Source organism: Oncorhynchus clarkii, unplaced genomic scaffold (genome assembly GCF_045791955.1).
Source record: "Oncorhynchus clarkii lewisi isolate Uvic-CL-2024 unplaced genomic scaffold, UVic_Ocla_1.0 unplaced_contig_5668_pilon_pilon, whole genome shotgun sequence".
Taxonomy (NCBI): domain Eukaryota; kingdom Metazoa; phylum Chordata; class Actinopteri; order Salmoniformes; family Salmonidae; genus Oncorhynchus; species Oncorhynchus clarkii.
In genome coordinates, this window is record NW_027257937.1 from 17,501 (window position 1) to 35,566 (window position 18,066).

At 41.5% G+C, this 18,066-nt stretch overlaps 1 non-coding gene across 1 annotated transcript; it reads right to left on the bottom strand.

The window, feature by feature from the left end:
• Nucleotides 1–4,227: 4,227 nt before the first annotated feature.
• Nucleotides 4,228–4,301, bottom strand: trnai-aau (transfer RNA isoleucine (anticodon AAU)). Its single transcript has one exon. It is a non-coding gene; the product is annotated as a tRNA-Ile (tRNA).
• Nucleotides 4,302–18,066: the final 13,765 nt, after the last annotated feature.

Sequence of the window (18,066 nt, forward strand, 5' to 3'; positions counted from 1 at the left end):
TAGTGGTTAGAGAGGCGGGTAGCCTAGTGGTTAGAGAGGCGGGTAGCCTAGTGGTTAGAGGAGGCGGGCAGCCTAGTGGTTAGAGGGGCAGGTAGCCTAGTGGTTAGAGGGGCGGGTAGCCTAGTGGTTAGAGAGGCAGGTAGCCTAGTGGTTAGAGGGGCGGGCAGCCTAGTGGTTAGAGAGGCGTGTAGCCTAGTGGTTAGAGAGACAGGTAGCCTAGTGGTTAGAGAGACAGGTAGCCTAGTGGTTAGAGAGACAGGTAGCCTAGTAGTTAGAGAGACAGGTAGTCTAGTGGTTAGAGAGACAGGTAGCCTAGTGGTTAGAGAGACAGGTAGCCTAGTGGTTAGAGAGACAGGTAGCCTAGTGGTTAGAGAGGCAAGTAGTCTAGTGGTTAGAGAGGCAGGTAGCCTAGTGGTTAGAGAGACAGGTAGCCTAGTGGTTAGAGAGGCAGGTAGCCTAGTGGTTAGAGTTAGTGGTTAGAGAGACAGGTAGCCTAGTGGTTAGAGTTAGTGGTTAGAGAGGTAGGTAGCCTAGTGGTTAGAGAGGCGGGTAGCCTAGTGGTTAGAGAGGCGGGCAGCCTAGTGGTTAGAGGAGGCGGGCAGCCTAGTGGTTAGAGGAGGCGGGCAGCCTAGTGGTTAGAGAGGCGGGCAGCCTAGTGGTTAGAGAGGCAGGTAGCCTAGTGGTTAGAGGGGCGGGTAGCCTAGTGGTTAGAGAGGCAGGTAGTCTAGTGGTTAGAGAGACAGGTAGACTAGTGGTTAGAGGGGCGGGCAGCCTAGTGGTTAGAGGGGCGGGCAGCCTAGTGGTTAGAGAGGCGTGTAGCCTAGTGGTTAGAGAGACAGGTAGCCTAGTGGTTAGAGAGGCAGTTAGCCTAGTGGTTAGAGAGACAGGTAGCCTAGTGGTTAGAGAAGCAGGTAGCCTAGTGGTTAGAGAGGCAGATAGTCTATTGGTTAGAGAGGCAGGTAGCCTAGTGGTTAGATAGGCAGGTAGCCTAGTGGTTAGAGGGGCGGGTAGCCTAGTGGTTAGAGAGGCAGGTAGTCTAGTGGTTAGAGAGACAGGTAGACTAGTGGTTAGAGGGGCGGGCAGCCTAGTGGTTAGAGGGGCGGGCAGCCTAGTGGTTAGAGGGGCGGGCAGCCTAGTGGTTAGAGAGGCGTGTAGCCTAGTGGTTAGAGAGACAGGTAGCCTAGTGGTTAGAGAGACAGGTAGCCTAGTGGTTAGAGAGACAGGTAGCCTAGTGGTTAGAGAGACAGGTAGTCTAGTGGTTAGAGAGACAGGTAGCCTAGTGGTTAGAGAGACAGGTAGCCTAGTGGTTAGAGAGACAGGTAGCCTAGTGGTTAGAGAGACAGGTAGCCTAGTGGTTAGAGAGGCAGGTAGCCTAGTGGTTAGAGTTAGTGGTTAGAGAGGTAGGTAGCCTAGTGGTTGGAGGGTATTTTCCTCCAAGAAAATGGAGCATATGTAAAATAAACAAATTATGAAATTGTATTTACATTGGGTCTAATGTGTGAGTCGTGTTTATTGTGTGCGTGTGTGTGAGTCATGTTTATTGTGTGTGTGGGAGAGCGAGAGAGAGAGAATGTGTACGTATGTAGTATTTCATGTTTTCCTTGTCAGCCCTCATCTCACCTAACCGTGACCTCTCCAACACCTGTGAGTAAACACAACTGCACATGTCCACTGTGGGAAATGGATAACATCTGTAGGCCTAAATATCTCCAATCATAAAATAACAAGGAGCATATTTAACCTGTTAATAAATAAACAACAAATGACAATATATTGATATATTTACACACTTATGTGTGTGTGTGTTTTATGTCTTCTTCTTAGCCACCCATCTCCACTTTTCTGCGGCATAAATATCTGAGCCTGGAGCTCCCTCCAGGTCATCTCCCTCCAGGTCATCTCCCCTCCAGGTCATCTCCCTCCAGGTCATCTCCCTCCAGGTCATCTCCCTCCAGGTCATCTCCCTCCAGGTCATCTCCCTCCAGGTCATCTCCCCTCCTGGTCATCTCCCTCCAGGTCATCTCCCTCCAGGTCATCTCCCTCCAGGGCATCTCCCCTCCAGGTCATCTCCCCTCCAGGTCATCTCCCTCCAGGTCATCTCCCTCCAGGTCATCTCCCTCCAGGTCATCTCTCTCCAGGTCATCTCTCTCTCCATTCTTTGGCCTTGATTGCCTGATGATTCACCCTTAATGCACATACGTTCATCATAGGTTCATTGTGGAGAACAAACGTTTAGTTTGGCCTGAGCGATGTGGACGGGGAGCCAGGGAATGGCCTTGAATGACTCTTGGCCAGGGAATGGCCTTGAATGGCTCTGTAAATTAGTGAGGGCTGTTGGGGCTCTGTACATTAGTGAGGGCTGTTGGAACCCGATACATTAGTGAGGGCTGTTGGAACCCGGTACATTAGTGAGGGCTGTTGGGGCCCTGTACATTAGTGAGGGCTGTTGGGAACCCTGTACATTAGTGAGGGCTGTTGGGGCTCTGTACATTAGTGAGGGCTGTTGGGGCTCTGTACATTAGTGAGGGCTGTTGGAACCCGGTACATTAGTGAGGGCTGTTGGGGCCCCTGTACATTAGTGAGGGCTGTTGGGGCTCTGTACATTAGTGAGGGCTGTTGGGGCTCTGTACATTAGTGAGGGCTGTTGGGGCTCTGTACATTAGTGAGGGCTGTTGGGAACCCTGTACATTAATGAGGGCTGTTGGGGCTCTGTACATTAGTGAGGGCTGTTGGGGCTCTGTACATTAGTGAGGGCTGTTGGGGCTCTGTACATTAGTGAAGGCTGTTGGAACCCTGTACATTAGTGAGGGCTGTTGGGGCCCTATTTCAACTCCAGATGACATAACCTAGCTAGCAGAGACAGCATGTTAACTATGAAAGTATCGATCCAGCAACAATGTCGAGGTCAAAAACGAAAGGAACTATGTTAAACCAAGCTGACATCGTAAGATAAGTCAACTCGGACGGAAATAATGAACAGGCTGAACGTACATTTCTGTGACTATCTAGATAACATTAGCTTGTCATTCCTGTTTACAGAGTGTTAGTCCCCACGAGAGCAAATGCTATTTATATGGGGTTTAGGGTTAAAGTTAGAATTAGGTTTAGGAGCTAGGGTTAGGTTTAGGGTTAAGGTTAGGTTTTTGGTTTAGGGTTAAGGTTAAGGTTAGGTTTAGGGTTAAGGTTAGGTTTTTGGTTTAGGGTTAAGGTTAGGTTTTTGGTTTAGGGTTAAGGTTAGGTTTTTGGTTTAGGGTTAAGGTTAGGTTTTTGGTTTAGGGTTTAGGGTTAAGGTTAGGTTTTTGGTTTAGGGTTAAGGTTAGGTTTTTGGTTTAGGGTTTAGGGTTAAGGTTAGGTTTTTGGTTTAGGGTTAAGGTTAGGTTTTTGGTTTAGGGTTAAGGTTAGGTTTTTGGTGTAGGGTTAAGGTTAGGTTTAGGGTTAAGGTTAGGTTCTTGGTTTGGGGTTAAGGTTAGGTTTTTGGTTTAGGGTTAAGGTTAGGTTTATGGTTTAGGGTTAAGGTTAGGTTTTTGGTGTAGGGTTAAGGTGAGGTTTTTGGTTAGGGTTAAGGTTAGGTTTTTGGTTTAGGGTGTAGGGTTAAGGTTAGGTTTAGGGTTAAGGCTAGGTTTTTGGTGTAGGGTTAAGGTGAGGTTTTTGGTTTAGGTTTAAGGTGAGGTTTTTGGTTAGGGTTAAGGTTAGGTTTTTGGTTAGGGTTAAGGTTAGGTTTTTGGTTTAGGGTTAAGGTTAGGTTTTTGGTTAGGGTTAAGGTTAGGTTTTTGGTTTAGGGTTAAGGTTAGGTTTTTGATTTAGGGTTAAGGTTAAAGTAAGGTTAAAAGAGAACAGGTTAGGGTTAGTGGTTATGGAAAATAGGATTTTGAATGGGATTGAATTGTGTGTTCCCACAAGGTTAGCTGTACAAGACTATGTGTGTGTGTGTGTGTGTGTGTGTGTGTGTGTGTGTGTGTGTGTGAATATTGAATGAATCAAATGATTGATGGACCCGTCTATCTGTTTCTTCACCATTCTGTCTCTCTGTCTCTTAGTCCATGAAGTCCCTGTCCTCCTTCCTTCCTTGGATGATAAAAGACGAATGAAAACTCCTACAATAAAATGTCACTCCACAATAACAATCGACAATTCATACTACTAATTTAAAACGCATATGGTAGAACCCAATCAATAGAGTTATAAGACACTGTAGACATTCATAGTAAAAATACAAATAAATCCTGCTGGCCAGTACGGGTATCGAACCCGCGACCTTCGCGTTATTAGCACGACGCTCTAACCAACTGAGCTAACCGGCCTGAGATAATGATCAATCTACGGAACGGGGATACACCCATATATGGGTCTGGAGGTGGTCGCTTATCTACAATGTCTACGTTCTACCATTAGAGGGCAGAGAACGTAAACAAATCCAGCTCAGTTCCAAGGACTCCCTTCTACACTGTCAATGATCAACACTATGGCTGTTGGGAACCCTGTACATTAGTGAGCGCTGTTGTGGCTCTGTACATTAGTGAGGGCTGTTGGGGCCCTGTACATACCTTAAGGGAACATTTCGGCATTTCGTGTATGATCAGTGAGAAAGTCCATATTGCAAATGTACGGTCCCTTACTAGACGTCCGAAATCGTTTTGTAAAATTCGCGGTCGGCGTCGGGCCGTGCGGTAGGGCCAGACCTACCGGGAAGTCATCAAATGAACTTTGTCGGACATTCGGTTTCCGTTTTATAAAATAAACAAGTTTTTGACCGTTTTTCCGCTATCCCGGAATTTCCCACAAGAGGGCATACGGAATCATATGGCAATTTGGCAAAACATCACGAATCACGACGGGGCCTTATCTCGAAAACGGAAAATATTTCGAAGCCGAAACTTGGTGAGCGTAGGTTTGGCATAATGGGCAGTTGGCCCCGAACAAGATGGCGTCTAGGCCTCGACGGTTTTTGAGTCATGGCCGTTTTTCTGGGATTAAAGGTCCTAAATGGAAATAGAGAAATTATTTTTCCACTTCAGGTCAAAGTCAAGGAGCCTCCGGTGTCAATAAAAAAAGAACCAGCCATTTATCTATCGTCATTTAAGAGAAACGGAACAATGACAACTTGGCGATGGTCACAAATAGGCGTTTTTTTTTTTCAACGGTTACAGATCCAGTTGCAGGGTGTTCATACGAATCTTTTTAAAGTGTGCTGCGGAGCTCTGCGAGATTTCTGTGATTTTCTATGATTTTCTGAAATAACACACACATACTAAACCCTCCGTAAATAACTCAGTTGTTAACGTAAAGACTTAAAACTCAGGATTCTGTAACAGCATACCCCAATGAGGATATGTGGTGATTTGTAGCTTCCTGTGCCAACCGGAAGTGCCATAATTGGTGTCTCAGGGGCTGTTTCAAAGGGTTAAAAAAGTCTGATCTGTCCAAAACTTCATATATGTGATTAGGCAACCCCCATGAACTGTAAATCAGTCATTTTTCCCCAAAAAATTCAAAGGAAAAAAAAATCACACTAAAACACAACTTGAATGGAGGGACGTATTGGGGTGCGTGGAGACAGACAGTGGCTGCAATAGTTAGCTTTGTTCGAGCTAAAAAAGAACCGTCAGACCTAGAGTTCCGAAACTTTAGAAACCTGTTCTAGACCTCCGGTCGATGGTGCGTGGTGAGTTACGTGGCTCTAGACGGTTCTCGGACCGAGAAACAGCCTCGTACATTTGCAATACCTTCAATTCATTTTGACCATTACGAAAATGACGACGTTTAGAAAAGTCTCAGAGACGCAAGGCTAGGTGCATTGAAACCGGCTCGGCCCATAGAGACAGACCCCAACGTTTCTGTCCGATAGCTCGTTCAAGGACCCCGTAGCAAGGCATGGAAAAAAGTGGATTTTCAGCACCAATTAGGGTTTTTCTCGGACACCAAATGACCTATCGAGCCGAAACTCGGGATTCGGGGTCGCCTCACATAGGACTTCACATAATGTCCGAACTGGACCCGCAGCTAGAACGTAACTATGTGTTTTACCTTTTTATTATGTTTTAAACTAAAGGCGCTGTGAATTATGGGACTGCTCTGACATATGTGATAGTTGGCTTCTAAATGAGTAGTAAAAAGTGGGTTTGGTGTCATAATGACATCTAATTGACTGATGGACACTGACTTGCTAGTTGACTTTTGTGCATTTGCAATATGTTTAAACGGAGAGGGACCATCACCAAAATGGCATTCTGAAATCAACACAAAAAATGGCATCACCATAGTCTCCAGACTGTGCTGAGTTCAACGAGCTATCCCGCTTGACCGTAGCTCGCTCGGTCTAAGCGCAACGACCATTAGAAAAGTAGGCCCAAAATGAAGCCTGCCCCACAATGTCATTTGCTTTTGAGTGACAGTGAGAGAACCGTTAGGGTGAGAAGAAAAATTCCACCACATGAATGTTCCTAAGGTCCTCCCGATCTGTACAAGCCTAACCTTGACCGTGTGGCATTAACCCTTAAGAGTAAAACAGTGTTTTTTGATCTCACAGATTACAGTGTCATCTCTCCCCATAGGAATACATTGCCTGCACCCCTAATTTCAACCTGAAGTCTATATGGGTTATGAATGCCGTATGAACCTGTCTTCGGTACCAGTCCATCAGGCCACTATGAGGTCTACCTGTGTTGATTCTGAGCTTCCTGGACCAACCGGAAGTGGTTAAAATGCCCCTAAAAGTGTTTACCCATACCCTGCCTGCAGTTTGACAGACATAGTGCATTCAACCCTGTGTAAATCAGTCAGTTCTTAACGTAAGGACTTAAAACTCAGGATTCTGTAACAGCATACCCCAATGGGGATATGTGTTGATTTATAGCTTCCTGTGCCAACCGGAAGTGCCATAACTGGTGTCTCAGGGGCTGTTTCGAGGGGTTAAAAAAGTCTGATCTTTCCAAAACTTCATATGTGTGATTAGGCAACCCCCATGAACTGTAAATCAGTCATTTTTCCCAAAAAAAATCGAAGGAAAAAAAAATCACACTAAAACACACCTTGGATGGAGGGACGTATTGGGGTGCGTAGAGACAGACAGTGGCTGCAATAGTTAGCTTTGTTGGAGCTAAAAAAGAACCGTCAGACCTAGAGTTCCGAAACTTTAGAAACCTGTTCTAGACCTCCGGTTGATGGTGCGTGGTGAGTTACGTGGCTCTAGACGGTTCTCGGACCGAGAAACAGCCTCGTACATTTGCAATACCTTCAATTCATTTTGACCATTACGAAAATGACGACGTTTAGAAAAGTCTCAGAGACGCAAGGCTAGGTGCATTGAAACCGGCTCGGCCCATAGAGACGGACCCCGACGTGTCTGTCCGATAGCTCGTTCAAGGACCCCGTAGCAAGGCATGGAAAAAAGTGGATTTTCAGCACCAATTAGGGTTTTTCTCGGACACCAAATGACCTATCGAGCCGAAACTCGGGATTCGGGGTCGCCTCACATAGGACTTCACATAATGTCCGAACTGGACCCGCAGCTAGAACGTAACTATGTGTTTTACCTTTTTATTATGTTTTAAACTAAAGGCGCTGTGAATTATGGGACTGCTCTGACATATGTGATAGTTGGCTTCTAAATGAGTAGTAAAAAGTGGGTTTGGTGTCATAATGACATCTAATTGACTGATGGACACTGACTTGCTAGTTGACTTTTGTGCATTTGCAATATGTTTAAACGGAGAGGGACCATCACCAAAATGGCATTCTGAAATCAACACAAAAAATGGCATCACCATAGTCTCCAGACTGTGCTGAGTTCAACGAGCTATCCCGCTTGACCGTAGCTCGCTCGGTCTAAGCGCAACGACCATTAGAAAAGTAGGCCCAAAATGAAGCCTGCCCCACAATGTCATTTGCTTTTGAGTGACAGTGAGAGAACCGTTAGGGTGAGAAGAAAAATTCCACCACATGAATGTTCCTAAGGTCCTCCCGATCTGTACAAGCCTAACCTTGACCGTGTGGCATTAACCCTTAAGAGTAAAACAGTGTTTTTTGATCTCACAGATTACAGTGTCATCTCTCCCCATAGGAATACATTGCCTGCACCCCTAATTTCAACCTGAAGTCTATATGGGTTATGAATGCCGTATGAACCTGTCTTCGGTACCAGTCCATCAGGCCACTATGAGGTCTACCTGTGTTGATTCTGAGCTTCCTGGACCAACCGGAAGTGGTTAAAATGCCCCTAAAAGTGTTTACCCATACCCTGCCTGCAGTTTGACAGACATAGTGCATTCAACCCTGTGTAAATCAGTCAGTTCTTAACGTAAGGACTTAAAACTCAGGATTCTGTAACAGCATACCCCAATGGGGATATGTGTTGATTTATAGCTTCCTGTGCCAACCGGAAGTGCCATAACTGGTGTCTCAGGGGCTGTTTCGAGGGGTTAAAAAAGTCTGATCTTTCCAAAACTTCATATGTGTGATTAGGCAACCCCCATGAACTGTAAATCAGTCATTTTTCCCAAAAAAAATCGAAGGAAAAAAAAATCACACTAAAACACACCTTGGATGGAGGGACGTATTGGGGTGCGTAGAGACAGACAGTGGCTGCAATAGTTAGCTTTGTTGGAGCTAAAAAAGAACCGTCAGACCTAGAGTTCCGAAACTTTAGAAACCTGTTCTAGACCTCCGGTTGATGGTGCGTGGTGAGTTACGTGGCTCTAGACGGTTCTCGGACCGAGAAACAGCCTCGTACATTTGCAATACCTTCAATTCATTTTGACCATTACGAAAATGACGACGTTTAGAAAAGTCTCAGAGACGCAAGGCTAGGTGCATTGAAACCGGCTCGGCCCATAGAGACGGACCCCGACGTGTCTGTCCGATAGCTCGTTCAAGGACCCCGTAGCAAGGCATGGAAAAAAGTGGATTTTCAGCACCAATTAGGGTTTTTCTCGGACACCAAATGACCTATCGAGCCGAAACTCGGGATTCGGGGTCGCCTCACATAGGCCTTCACATAATGTCCGAACTGGACCCGCAGCTAGAACGTAACTATGTGTTTTACCTTTTTATTATGTTTTAAACCGAAGGCGCTGTGAATTATGGGCCTGCTCTGACATATGTGATAGTTGGCTTCTAAATGAGTAGGAAAAAGTGGGTTTGGTGTCAATTGATATCCATTTGGTGTCATAATGACATCTAATTGATTGATGGACACTGACTTGCTAGTTGACTTTTGTGCATTTGCAATATGTTTAAACGGAGAGGGACCATCACCAAAATGGCATTCTGAAATCAACACAAAAAATGGCATCACCATAGTCTCCAGACTGTGCTGAGTTCAACGAGCTATCCCGCTTGACCGTAGCTCGCTCGGTCTAAGCGCAACGACCATTAGAAAAGTAGGCCCAAAATGAAGCCTGCCCCACAATGTCATTTGCTTTTGAGTGACAGTGAGAGAACCGTTTAGGTGAGAAGAAAAATTCCACCACATGAATGTTCCTAAGGTCCTCCCGATCCGTGCAAGCCTAACCTTGACCATGTGGCATTAACCCTTAACAGTAAAACAGTGTTTTTTGATCTCACAGATTACAGTGTCATCTCTCCCCATAGGAATACATTGCCTGCACCCCTAATTTCAACCTGAAGTCTATATGGGTTATGAATGCCGTATGAACCTGTCTTCGGTACCAGTCCATCAGGCCACTATGAGGTCTACCTGTGTTGATTCTGAGCTTCCTGGACCAACCGGAAGTGGTTAAAATGCCCCTAAAAGTGTTTACCCATACCCTGCCTGCAGTTTGACAGACATAGTGCATTCAACCCTGTGTAAATCAGTCAATTCTTAACGTAAGGACTTAAAACTCAGGATTCTGTAACAGCATACCCCAATGAGGATATGTGTTGATTTGTAGCTTCCTGTGCCAACCGGAAGTGCCATAATTGGTGTCTCAGGGGCTGTTTCGAAGGGTTAAAAAAAGTCAGATCTGTCCAAAACTTCATATGTGTGATTAGGCAACCCCCATGAACTGTAAATCAGTCATTTTTCCCCAAAAAATTCAAAGGAAAAAAAAATCACACTAAAACACAACTTGAATGGAGGGACGTATTGGGGTGCGTAGAGACAGACAGTGGCTGCAATAGTTAGCTTTGTTCGAGCTAAAAAAGAACCGTCAGACCTAGAGTTCCGAAACTTTAGAAACCTGTTCTAGACCTCCGGTCGATGGTGCGTGGTGAGTTACGTGGCTCTAGAAGGTTCTCGGACCGAGAAACAGCCTCGTACATTTGCAATACCTTCAATTCATTTTGACCATCACGAAAATGACGACGTTTAGAAAAGTCTCAGAGACGCAAGGCTAGGTGCATTGAAACCGGCTCGGCCCATAGAGACGGACCCCGACGTTTCTGTCCGATAGCTCGTTCAAGGACCCCGTAGCAAGTCATGGAAAATAGTGGATTTCCATCACCAATTAGGGTTTTTCTCGGACACCAAATGACCTATCGAGCCGAAACTTGGGATTCGGGGTCGCCTCAGCTAGGCCAACACATAACATAAGAAATGGACCCGCAGCTAGAACGTAACTACGTGTTTTATGGTTTTTTTATGGTTTGAACCGAAGGCGTTGTGAATTTTGGGCCAGCTCTGAAGTATGTAATAGTTGGCTACTAAACGAGTTGGAAAAAGTGGGTTTGGTGTCAGTTTGTATCAGTTTGGTGTCAGAATGATATCTAATTGACTGATGGACTCTTGTCCACTTGACTCTTGTACATTTGCAATATGTTTAAACAGTGAGGTACCATCACCAAAAGCGACATTCTGAAATCAACCCTAACGAGCGATTGAGATGAACCAGAATCACTGCAAAGCCATCCCGAGTTCATCGGGCCAGTCAATTTCACATTCCTGCAGGATTTTTATAGCATGACCAATTCGTGATGGTGCCGGCCCATTGAAACATATTGCAAATGCACAGTGACTTTGAAAAAGTAAGGAAACATAAACAAAAAAAATCCTTTTTTTTTTTTTGGGGGTGACCAGTTGCACGTGCATTTGCAATATGATTCTATAGTGAAAAAACATCACCAAATGCGACATTCTGAAATCAACCCAAACGAGCAATTGAGATGACCCAGAATCACTGCAAAGCCATCCCGAGTTCATCGGGCCAGTCAATTTCACATTCCTGCAGGATTTTTATAGCATGACAAATTCGTGATGGTACCTGCCCATTAAAACATATTGCAAATGCACAGTGACTTTGAAAAAGTAAGGAAACATAAACAAAAAAAATCAAACTTTTTTTTTTTGGGGTGACCAGTTGCACGTGCATTTGCAATATGATTCTATAGTGAAAAAACATATTGCAAATGCACAGTGACTTTGAAAAAGTAAGGAAACATAAACAAAAAAAATCTAAATTTTTTTGGGGGGGATGACCAGTTGCATGTGCATTTGCAATATGATTCTATAGTGAAAAAACATATTGCAAATGCACAGTGACTTTGAAAAAGTAAGGAAAAATAAACAAAAAAAATCTAAATTTTTTTGGGGGGGATGACCAGTTGCATGTGCATTTGCAATATGATTCTATAGTGAAAAAACATATTGCAAATGCACAGTGACTTTGAAAAAGTAAGGAAACATAAACAACATTTTTTTATTTTTGGGTGACCAGTTGCATGTGCATTTGCAATATGATTCTATAGTGAAAAAACATATTGCAAATGCACAGTGACTTTGAAAAAGTAAGGAAAAATAAACAAAAAAAATCTAAAAATGTTTTGGGGGGATGACCAGTTGCACGTGCATTTGCAATATGATTCTATAGTGAAAAAACATATTGCAAATGCACAGTGACTTTGAAAAAGTAAGGAAACATAAACAAAAAAAATCTAACATTTTTTTGGGGGGATGACCAGTTGCATGTGCATTTGCAATATGATTCTATAGTGAAAAAACATATTGCAAATGCACAGTGACTTTGAAAAAGTAAGGAAAAATAAACAAAAAAAATCTAAAAATTTTTTGGGGGGATGACCAGTTGCACGTGCATTTGCAATATGATTCTATAGTGAAAAAACATATTGCAAATGCACAGTGACTTTGAAAAAGTAAGGAAAAATAAACAAAAAAAATCTAAAATTTTTTTGGGGGGGTGACCAGTTGCACGTGCATTTGCAATATGATTCTATAGTGAAAAAACATATTGCAAATGCACAGTGACTTTGAAAAAGTAAGGAAACATAAACAAAAAAAATCAAAAAATTTTTTTTTTGGGTGACCAGTTGCACGTGCATTTGCAATATGATTCTATAGTGAAAAAACATCACCAAAAGCGACATTCTGAAATCAACCCAAACGAGCGATTGAGATGACCCAGAATCACTGCAAAGCCATCCCGAGTTCATCGGGCCAGTCAATTTCACATTCCTGCAGGATTTTTATAGCATGACAAATTTGTGATGGTACCTGCCCATTAAAACATATTGCAAATGCACAGTGACTTTGAAAAAGTAAGGAAACATAGAATCTAATTATTTTTTTTGGGGTTACCAGTTGCACATTTCAGATCACCAGTTGCACATTTCAGATCACCAGTTGCACATTTCAGATCACCAGTTGCACGGAGGAAAATCGTTACTTTTGACTTTGACTTTTGACTTCCTATGACATCATATTGCAAATGGACAAAACATATTCCTTATGCACAAGTAAAAAAAATAAAATTATGATAATAACATTTTACAAAAGTATATTCATACACTTCTTACACATGATTAATTGTCTTAAAATCGAAACAATTTCGAAAAACGGTCCAGAAAGCACTTTATTTAGTTTTTAAAGTTTAAAAAAAAAATCAAATTTTCGACTTTTGACATCCTATTAAATCATATTGCAAATGGACAAAACATATGCCTTATGCACAAGTAAAAAAAAAAAAAAAATTATGATAATAAAATACGAATAAAGTATGTTGATACAGTTCTTATACGTGTGTAATTGACACAAAATTCGAAAGAATTTTGAAAAACGGTCCAGAAAGCACTTTTTTAAGGATGTGTGAAGTTTTTTACCAAATTTTGACATTTTTGACTTTTGACTTTTGACTTCCTATGAAATCATATTCCAAATGGAGAAAACACATGCCTTATGCACTAGTAAAAAATAAAAAAAAATGATAATAAAGTATGACTAAAGTATGTTGATAAAGTTCTTATACATGTGTAATTGACATAAAAATTGAAAGAATTTTGAAAAACGGTCCAGAAAGCACTTTTTTAAGGATGTGTGAAGTTTTTTACCAAATTTTGACATTTTCGACTTTTGACTTTTGACTTCCTATGAAATCATATTGCAAATGGACAAAACATATGCCTTATGCGCATGTAATTAAAAAAAAAAAAATTTGATATCAAAATTGGACAAAAGTATATTCATACAGTTCTTACACATGTGTAATTGACAAAAAAAGCAAAGAATTTCGAAAAAAGGCCCAGAAAGCACTTTTTTAAGGGGTAAAAAGTTTTTTAAAAAAATATCATTTTTTCAAAATTTTTCTTTTGGATGTTGACTTGGGTTGCATTTCCAATATGAAAAACCCAGGTGGAGCGCACTCGCCCCCTGTTGGATTTTTGAGGTGTTACAATTGGCAATTGCCATATGGCATTTGCCATATACTTTGCACGAATCAACGCCGCTTTGGGTGGTATTGGACATCGTGTACATGGTTTGTCCAATGCCAATATCTTGAAATTCATTTTTGTACAATTCAGGGGGGTATTCCCTTACATTAGTGAGGGCTGTTGGGGCTCTGTACATTAGTGAGGGCTGTTGGAACCCTGTACATTAGTGAGGGCTGTTGGGGCCCTATTTCAACTCCAGATGACATAACCTAGCTAGCAGAGACAGCATGTTAACTATGAAAGTATCGATCCAGCAACAATGTCGAGGTCAAAAACGGAAGGAACTATATTAAACCAAGCTGACTTCGTAAGATAAGTCAACTCGGGCGGAAATAATGAACAGGCTGAACGTACATTTCTGTGACTATCTAGATAACTTTAGCTTGTCATTCCTGTTTACAGAGTGTTAGTCCCCACGAGAGCAAATGCTATTTATATGTGGTTTAGGGTTAAAGTTAGAATTAGGTTTAGGAGCTAGGGTTAGGTTTAGGGTTAAGGTTAGGTTTTTGGTTTAGGGTTAAGGTTAGGTTTTTGGTTTAGGGTTTAGGGTTAAGGTTAGGTTTTTGGTTTAGGGTTAAGGTTAGGTTTTTGGTTTAGGGTTAAGGTTAGGTTTTTGGTTTAGGGTTAAGGTTAGGTTTTTGGTTTAGGGTTTAGGGTTAAGGTTAGGTTTTTGGTTTAGGGTTAAGGTTAGGTTTTTGGTTTAGCGTTTAGGGTTAAGGTTAGGTTTTTGGTTTAGGGTTAAGGTTAGGTTTGTGGTTTAGGGTTAGGTTTTTGGTGTAGGGTTAAGGTTAGGTTTTTGGTTTAGGGTTAAGGTTAGGTTTTTGGTTTAGGGTTAAGGTTAGGTTTTTGGTTTAGGGTTAAGGTTAGGTTTTTGGTTTAGGGTTAAGGTTAGGTTTTTGGTTTGGGTTAAGGTTAGGTTTTTGGTTTAGGGTTAAGGTTAGGTTTTTGGTGTAGGGTTAAGGTGAGGTTTTTGGTTTAGGTTTAAGGTGAGGTTTTTGGTTAGGGTTAAGGTTAGGTTTTTGGTTTAGGGTTTAGGGTTAAGGTTAGGTTTTTGGTTTAGGGTTAAGGTTAGGTGTTTGGTTCAGGGTTTTGGGTTAAGGTTAGGTTTTTGGTGTAGGGTTAAGGTTAGGTTTTTGGTTTAGGGTTAAGGTTAGGTTTTTGGTGTAGGGTTAAGGTTAGGTTTAGGGTTAAGGTTAGGTTTTTGGTTTAGGGTTAAGGTTAGGTTTTTGGTTTAGGGTTAAGGTTAGGTTTTTGGTTTAGGGTTAAGGTTAGGTTTTTGGTTTAGGGTTAAGGTTAGGTTTTTGGTTTAGGGTTAAGGTTAGGTTTTTGGTTTAGGGTTAAGGTTAGGTTTTTGGTTTAGGGTTAAGGTTAGGTTTTTGGTTTAGGGTTAAGGTTAGGTTTTTGGTTTAGGGTTAAGGTTAGGTTTTTGGTTTAGGGTTAAGGTTAGGTTTTTGGTTTAGGGTTAAGGTTAGGTTTTTGGTGTAGGGTTAAGGTGAGGTTTTTGGTTTAGGTTTAAGGTGAGGTTTTTGGTTAGGGTTAAGGTTAGGTTTTTGGTTTAGGGTTTAGGGTTAAGGTTAGGTTTTTGGTTTAGGGTTAAGGTTAGGTCTTTGGTTCAGGGTTTTGGGTTAAGGTTAGGTTTTTGGTTTAGGGTTAAGGTTAGGTTTTTGGTTTAGGGTTAAGGTTAGGTTTTTGGTTTAGGGTTTAGGGTTAAGGTTAGGTTTTTGGTTTAGGGTTAAGGTTAGGTTTTTGGTTTAGGGTTTAGGGTTAAGGTTAGGTTTTTGGTTTAGGGTTAAGGTTAGGTTTTTGGTTTAGGGTTAGGTTTTTGGTGTAGGGTTAAGGTTAGGTTTAGGGTTAAGGTTAGGTTTTTGGTTTAGGGTTAAGGTTAGGTTTTTGGTTTAGGGTTAAGGTTAGGTTTTTGGTTTAGGGTTAAGGTTAGGTTTTTGGTTTAGGGTTAAGGTTACGTTTTTGGTGTAGGGTTAAGGTGAGGTTTTTGGTTTAGGTTTAAGGTGAGGTTTTTGGTTAGGGTTAAGGTTAGGTTTTTGGTTTAGGGTTTAGGGTTAAGGTTAGGTTTTTGGTTTAGGGTTAAGGTTAGGTTTTTGGTTTAGGGTTTAGGGTTAAGGTTAGGTTTTTGGTTTAGGGTTAAGGTTAGGTTTTTGGTTTAGGGTTAGGTTTTTGGTGTAGGGTTAAGGTGAGGTTTTTGGTTTAGGTTTAAGGTGAGGTTTTTGGTTAGGGTTAAGGTTAGGTTTTTGGTTTAGGGTTTAGGGTTAAGGTTAGGTTTTTGGTTTAGGGTTAAGGTTAGGTCTTTGGTTCAGGGTTTTGGGTTAAGGTTAGGTTTTTGGTTTAGGGTTAAGGTTAGGTTTTTGGTTTAGGGTTAAGGTTAGGTTTTTGGTTTAGGGTTTAGGGTTAAGGTTAGGTTTTTGGTTTAGGGTTAAGGTTAGGTTTTTGGTTTAGGGTTAAGGGTTAAGGTTAGGTTTTTGGTTTAGGGTTAAGGTTAGGTTTTTGGTTTAGGGTTAGGTTTTTGGTGTAGGGTTAAGGTTAGGTTTAGGGTTAAGGTTAGGTTTTTGGTTTAGGGTTAAGGTTAGGTTTTTGGTTTAGGGTTAAGGTTAGGTTTTTGGTTTAGGGTTAAGGTTAGGTTTTTGGTTTAGGGTTAAGGTTAGGTTTTTGGTGTAGGGTTAAGGTGAGGTTTTTGGTTTAGGTTTAAGGTGAGGTTTTTGGTTAGGGTTAAGGTTAGGTTTTTGGTTTAGGGTTTAGGGTTAAGGTTAGGTTTTTGGTTTAGGGTTAAGGTTAGGTTTTTGGTTTAGGGTTTAGGGTTAAGGTTAGGTTTTTGGTTTAGGGTTAAGGTTAGGTTTTTGGTTTAGGGTTAGGTTTTTGGTGTAGGGTTAAGGTTAGGTTTAGGGTTAAGATTAGGTTTTTGGTTTAGGGTTAAGGTTAGGTTTTTGGTTTAGGGTTAAGGTTAGGTTTTTGGTTTAGGGTTAAGGTTAGGTTTTTGGTTTAGGGTTAAGGTTAGGTTTTTGGTGTAGGGTTAAGGTTAGGTTTTTGGTTTAGGGTTAAGGTTAGGTTTTTGGTTTAGGGTTAAGGTTAGGTTTTTGGTGTAGGGTTAAGGTTAGGTTTAGGGTTAGGGTTAAGGTTAGGTTTTTGGTTTAGGGTTTAGGGTTAAGGTTAGGTTTTTGGTTTAGGGTTAAGGTTAGGTTTTTGGTTTAGGGTTTAGGGTTAAGGTTAGGTTTTTGGTTTAGGGTTAAGGTTAGGTTTTTGGTTTAGGGTTAAGGTTAGGTTTTTGGTGTAGGGTTAAGGTTAGGTTTAGGGTTAAGGTTAGGTTTTTGGTTTAGGGTTAAGGTTAGGTTTTTGGTTTAGGGTTAAGGTTAGGTTTTTGGTTTAGGGTTAAGGTTAGGTTTTTGGTTTAGGGTTAAGGTTAGGTTTTTGGTGTAGGGTTAAGGTTAGGTTTTTGGTTTAGGGTTAAGGTTAGGTTTTTGGTTTAGGGTTAAGGTTAGGTTTTTGGTGTAGGGTTAAGGTTAGGTTTTTGGTTTATGGTTTAGGGTTAAGGTTAGGTTTTTGGTATAGGGTTTAGGGTTAAGGTTAGGTTTTTGGCTTAGGGTTAAGGTTAGGTTTTTGGTTTAGGGTTAAGGTTAGGTTTTTGGTTTAGGGTTAAGGTTAGGTTTTTGGTTTAGGGTTAAGGTTAGGTTTTTGGTTTAGGGTTTAGGGTTAAGGTTAGGTTTTTGGTTTAGGGTTAAGATTAGGTTTTTGGTTTAGGGTTTAGGGTTAAGGTTAGGTTTTTGGTTTAGGGTTAAGGTTAGGTTTTTGGTTTAGGGTTAGGTTTTTGGTGTAGGGTTAAGGTTAGGTTTAGGGTTAAGGTTAGGTTTTTGGTTTAGGGTTAAGGTTAGGTTTTTGGTTTAGGGTTAAGGTTAGGTTTTTGGTTTAGGGTTAAGGTTAGGTTTTTGGTTTAGGGTTAAGGTTAGGTTTTTGGTTTAGGGTTAAGGTTAGGTTTTTGGTGTAGGGTTAAGGTGAGGTTTTTGGTTTAGGTTTAAGGTGAGGTTTTTGGTTAGGGTTAAGGTTAGGTTTTTGGTTTAGGGTTTAGGGTTAAGGTTAGGTTTTTGGTTCAGGGTTAAGGTTAGGTTTTTGGTTTAGGGTTTAGGGTTAAGGTTAGGTTTTTGGTTTAGGGTTAAGGTTAGGTTTTTGGTTTAGGGTTAGGTTTTTGGTGTAGGGTTAAGGTTAGGTTTAGGGTTAAGGTTAGGTTTTTGGTTTAGGGTTAAGGTTAGGTTTTTGGTTTAGGGTTAAGGTTAGGTTTTTGGTTTAGGGTTAAGGTTAGGTTTTTGGTTTAGGGTTAAGGCTAGGTTTTTGGTGTAGGGTTAAGGTGAGGTTTTTGGTTTAGGTTTAAGGTGAGGTTTTTGGTTAGGGTTAAGGTTAGGTTTT